Source organism: Lepidochelys olivacea (assembly GCF_965140295.1).
Source record: "Lepidochelys olivacea isolate rLepOli2 genome assembly, chromosome: 1".
NCBI lineage: Eukaryota > Metazoa > Chordata > Testudines > Cheloniidae > Lepidochelys > Lepidochelys olivacea.
Window position 1 is genome coordinate 91,564,099 of NC_140411.1, and position 5,965 is coordinate 91,570,063.

The 5,965-nt window shown below is 41.6% G+C and overlaps 1 long non-coding RNA gene across 1 annotated transcript; it reads left to right on the forward strand.

Annotated features, from left to right (window-relative positions):
* Nucleotides 1-345: 345 nt before the first annotated feature.
* LOC311514800 lies at nucleotides 346-5,749 on the forward strand. The gene is made up of 3 exons (XR_014709943.1): nucleotides 346-617; nucleotides 1,837-1,986; nucleotides 5,123-5,749. It is a non-coding gene; the product is annotated as an uncharacterized lncRNA (long non-coding RNA).
* Nucleotides 5,750-5,965: the final 216 nt, after the last annotated feature.

Here is a 5,965-nt window from a genome sequence, read left to right on the forward strand (position 1 = left end):
TAGTTGGCTGAGAGGTCGAAGGGAGGCTGGGAGCTGCTCAGCAAGCAGCCTGCCGCCCACAAGAAGCGAGAAGTAGGCAAGGCGAGGCGGGGGCGGTGGGGGTCACTCATCCCCTGCCCCAGGAGCAGAGTTCCCACCGCTGATTGGCTGGTGCCCCCTAAACAGCCCTGCCGGGAAGAGCTGTTCTGGCCAAGCTGATCAGCAGAGCAGCTCAGAGCCGGAAACAGCTGATCGGCGGCGGCTCTGCAAAAAACTGCTGATTGCTTCCCCCCCGACAGCTGATGGGGTCCTGCGAACACTTGACTGGTGCCGGGGGGTGCTGAGCACCCACTAATTTTTCCCCGTGGGTTTTTCAACTCGGAGCACCCACGGCGCCGGCGCCTGTGAACAGGATCTACCTAATTTGTCTTTGGCAGCCAATCTTGTAGACGTGCTCAGAGACCACTTAGCTCTACACAAAACAGAACAGTGGACAAGAGGAGAAGGTCGCTCTCCCTTATAACATTCAGTTTCCGGTTAAGACGGGCTCACCTAAAATGTAAGACACCCACAGTTCAAGTTCTCCCTCTGCCTGATGAATAGAAGGGATTTGAACAACAATCTGGGTCCTTTCTCAGGTGAATGCTTTACCATTGGTCTATAGAGTGATGCTCTTGCCAAATTAACACTTAATTATTTTTGAGGGAGACCCACATCCAAATATCCTATTGCCTATTTGGATCTGGATTAAAAGTACTTTAATAATTTGAGATCGAAGGGGAAAGCTATTAATAATTTATTATTATTTTATTAGTTTTAGCTTGATTAGGTTTACTTTCTTGTTGTTATTCAGTAGCTAGATGCTGCAGTGTTGGGATAAACACCACTATGTCAGTTATGCTCAGGGCATATTTTCAAGCTTTTCTTTGCACCCATGAGGTCTAGAAATACAATATAATAATAATTAATAATAATATTATAATACAAAATCTGAGACACCAGCCACATTAATATGAGTGGACCTTTAGGCATTATAGACTGTGATATGACTTAATCTAGATCAGGTTTTGTACTTTTTGGTTTGTTTTTGTTTTTGTTTTGTGTTTTGTTTTTTTCATGTGGTATCTATGTTTGGGCTTAAAATTAGTACGTAGGACACATTGCACGCTATGGGTGGGAATTTTCAAAACTTGCTGAGCTCTAATTAACATCCAGCTTACAAAACATATTTTATAGTATATCCTTTTGAAAATATAGCATTTATGTTTCATATATATTGTTTTAATTCCCAGATCAATTTCCCCATTATTGCTATTACTCTTCACTGAAGCATCATTACCTCTTATATATATGTTATAAAATGGTGACACCTTAGCTACCTTCAGCTAACTAAGTGACAAATTAAAAGAGCAAAATGCACACTATTTTATACCATTTTATACAAAGTTAAAGTAGATTATTGTAATCAGCACTATGTAATCATTTGCACTGATTTTATTAAGGTTATTTTATGTCATTTTCAGTTCCTGATTTTATAACAAGCAGTTTACAGACTGTGGCATGAAGTCATACTGTTGTTAAGGGAAATTAAACTGAATGGAATGCTAAATTCTGGACTCAGGAATAGTATCTCTATCACCTTGGTTGCAGGTAAGTAACACAAACTCAGTGTTAAGGTGTAAAACCAAAAAGGGATTTATTGGACAAACAAGGCAAACAAATTTAGGAGACAAGGCAAATTCAACAGTATAACAGGAAAAGAGTGAAATAGCACCATTGTTCTCATAGGCAATGATGCCATGGTTCCACTATAAACCCTTAATCACTATGGACTTACTGACAGAACTTTACTTGTAGGCAGGTGATTTCTGTTGCATGGATGGAGATGAACAGAAAGCTGGATGTGTCTCAGATCTGCCACAGCTACCAGTCAAACCCGGACCTTCAACTGCACTCTGATGGGACACAGGAGGAACATGGATCTGGCTACAGGAGATGGTCTTTCAGGTAAGTAACAGCGATGGATCTTGACTCATGATACACGCACAAATAAACAGGACACAAGCTGCCTCTCAGATGCACAGCACTCTGTGTTGGGTTCTCGGGCTATTTATGCAGTCTAATCGTGTGTCCTTTCCCCACCCTTTCTTCCTGCTGTTTAGAGAAAAAGCCACCAATGCTCTAACAAGAAGGACACTCAAAATGGAGTCCACGCAACAACTTGTATGAATCCAAGGTGGTGATTCAACAAAATGGCGGACACAAACAAATAAACATTCCAATAGGGTTAAGTTTCATTACAGCTTTCCTACTTCATTAGTCTTTCTACATGTTATTTCTGCTGACAGAAGTTCACAGCTAGTGGATGAAAGGAGATTGACTTCTTGCAAATTTCAGACAGAGTAAGACTCAATTTTTTTTCTCATGGGAAAAAGTTATATTATTCATGAATAGGACCCTACCAAATTCATGGTCCATTGTGGTTAATTTCACGGTCAGAGGGTTTTAAAATTGGTAAATTTCACTATTTCAGATGTGTATATCTGAAATTTCAGGGTGTTGTAGCCATGGGGTCCTGACCAAAATGGGACCAGGAGGTAGGAGGGGAATTGCAAAGTTGCTGTAGGGTGGTCCCAAGAGTGCAACCCTTACTTCTGTGCTATCTTCAGAACTGGGCTCTGAAGGCAGCACCTCCTGGATTCCTGCAGTTAGAGGAGGTTCCCAGAGGTGAAAGTGGGTAGGATCTCCCCCATCCTGCTGGGAGCACCCCAGCCAGGGGCTCCTAGCTGCTAGTCCTCTCTAGAGACAGATTTAGACAGGGGCACCCGGCCAATTTGGGAGGCCACAGGCCTGGAAGAAGCTCCAGGGTGGAAACCCCTATCTGGTAACCCCAAGCCTTGGCAGGAGCCGCAGGGGAAGAAGCCTCAAGCCTGGGAAGCCTTGAGCCCGGACAGCCCTGACCCACATCTGGATCGCAGGTGGCGGAAGCCCCGCGCCTGGGCTGCACTGAACCCCGGCTGGAGCAGTTGTGGGGATGTGGTAACTCCAAGCCTGGACTGCACCCATCCCAGCTGTAGTGCCAGGAGCGGAAGCCCCCAAGGGAGGAAGCACAGGGCTCGGTGCCAGAGCTGCAGCAGGATCAGTGAGGGCAGGGCACAGAAGCCCTGAGCCTGGGCTGCCCCAGCTGCAACAGCCAGGAGTGAAAGCCCCCTCAGCCCAGCAGAAACCGCTGTGGGAGGAAGCCACAAGCTCTGTGCCTGGACCTGGAGCTGTGGCAGGAGCCACAAAGGTGGCCGGGGTGGGGGGGGGGGAACACACGGAAGCCTGGAGCCCAGCCCTTGGGCTGCTGCAAGGCAGAAGTGAGGGTGTAGCACCCTCATTTCTGCTCTGTCTCTGGAGGTGGATCCAATCCCACCAATGGCAGCCATCCAGGGGAAGGACAACTCCTGCCCCTCCCCAGCGTGGCTGGACTAGCAGCTAGGAGCCCCAGGCTCCCAGCATTAGGGGAGATCAGATTTCATTGGGAAGGGTTGATTTCATGGTCCCCGACATGTTTTTCACAGCCATGAAATTGGCAGGGCCCTATTCATGAAGCAAAATGGCTGATTTCATGAGATGTTAAATTACACACACACACACACACATTTTAATTTAAGTAAATACTTCCTAGTAATGTTTTATTAGATACCTGCAAAAAAAAAAATCCATTCACTTTTTAGTACTAAGATCTAAATGCCAAATCAGAAAGAAACCTGGCCCCAATTCTACCAAAATCCATGATGAAAAATAAAACACTCTTAAATCTAAGTGACAAAAAATAATCAGTGACATTGTACATTTTTTGTATTGCACTAAGTAAAAATAATGATTTAACTAGTTTAAAAGGTTATTTATGTCTGGGAGTTACTTCAGTTCTGTGTTGTCTTTTTTTTATTTTTTAAAACCAAACAAATCACAGCAATAATAGCTAATTTGTACCTTGAATGTAGTTAATACAAAATAATTTTCTAGTTTAAATTTCTCTCTGTCTCTCAGTTCTTTAATCTGAATGGTCCTCAGACATAGTGATACCCTGAAAAATAGATGATTATCTGAGAGGACATAATTACTTCAAGTGGTCAAAATAATGAGTAACCTAGCTAGTTAGGTCAGCTGGTTCAAAATATTATTTCAAAAGCTGTAATTACTAAAGACAAAAGAGATAGCTAGAGACCCATACATTCCAATTCAACTGATCCAAAAAAATAATTGCTCATATAGAGAGTCATATCTGGGAATGATATTTAAAAACAGCCAGTCATTCAGGCACAAATATGTAGTCCCATTAGTTTTAGATGATATATGTCATTATGGAAGTGGAAGTTGTTTTGTGAACCTCAACAAGTTTCATATTTTGGCAGAAAGCCTAATTTTAACCATCAAAACTACTGAAATAGAGGAAATTGTTTGCATTGATACTTAGGCAACACAACAAACTATAAAACTAACCAAACAAAACCCAACCTAATGTTACTTCCTATCATTTGATTCACAGTAAAGTGCCAGCCTAAACTGTTACATTTGTTTTCATGTCCCTATTTTATATCTTTTGAAATATCATTGGAGATCATGGAAGAAAAACTCACTGCACAATGAAATCATTATGTTCTGGAGTGCTGATTATAACTTATTTTGGGTGAATCAAGTTGAAGAATGAACAGTGTTATTTGTGGAAGAACCCAAAACTTGTTTTTTTTAGTTGATTGAAAGTACATTACATTGTAGATTTATTTATAATCTGTCAGAAATTAATTAGTGAAGGTAGATTTGATTTTGGGAGTTTCTGGAAAGTTGTCTCAGCTTTTAGCCTTCTAAAATATTAGAGGTTTACATTAATGATGATGCGGAAGACCATTTAGGAAGAGAACTGAAGAAAATAACTTTTTTGATTTTGACTTCCCGTTTAATCTCTGCAAGTAATGAATACTTATTCATCATCAGGCACATTGGGGGAAAAACAAATACAGAACTGTACATATGCACTCCCACTTTTAACTTCAAAATATTGCCAGATAAATACTTGTAGCCATCACCCCCTCCAACAACTCACATTTCCTCCTTGTCTCTTTTTTCTTCTCTCCTGGTATGTGTGTGTCCATCTTAGCCTTCTGCTACACAATTCACTGGGAGAGGACACCTTTGTTTGTGTCCTTTTGACCAAGAATATGAGGGAAAGTGATTGGGCTATGGACGCTTTTTTTGCCTTCGCTATCTCGCCTTCAAAATAGAAGAACTCTGTTGTCCTACACCTATCATCATGCACTATGATCCGGTCCTATGGCTGATCTGCCATGGTTATACCTACCCAGAACAAGGTTATGCAGTATCTGTAGTTGGAGCCCTTGTATTTATTTGTCAACAGCCTCCATTCTGAGCAAGTGACAGGTTGTTACTCACTGCCATCTCTCCCCTTTCTTCCATGATCAGGCAGTTTCTTCTCATGACTTTTTTATGAGAAGTCTTTCATGATATATGATAGTTTGAGGAGTTATCTGTCTTGCATTCTGTTATGTTGGGCATTGGAATATAAAATACCTCTGTGTTTCAATCTCTCATCTCATACGATATCTCCCACTTCCCACATATGTTTGCAGAATATGCACATAAGGTTTTTTGTTACCACAGAGTAGTAGTGGCCAGAATGTATACATATAAAAAACAATTAGCCATGCAAACCTTTCATACGTGAGCCAACTTTTCTGGAATATTTAGCTGTGACACTCTCACTTTCTGACACTTTCCCAGACCTGAAGAAGAGTTCTGTGTGGCTTGAAAGCTTGTCTCTTACATTAACAGAAACTGATCCAATAAAAGATATTACCTCAACTACCTTGTCTTTCTAAGTCTTTTAGAAACAAGTTCTGTTGCACCAGTAACTTGTTGTAGTGGCACACAATGGGGAAGCTGTCTAAATTACTTGAGAAGTAGAATAGTCAAAAAAGGTGAG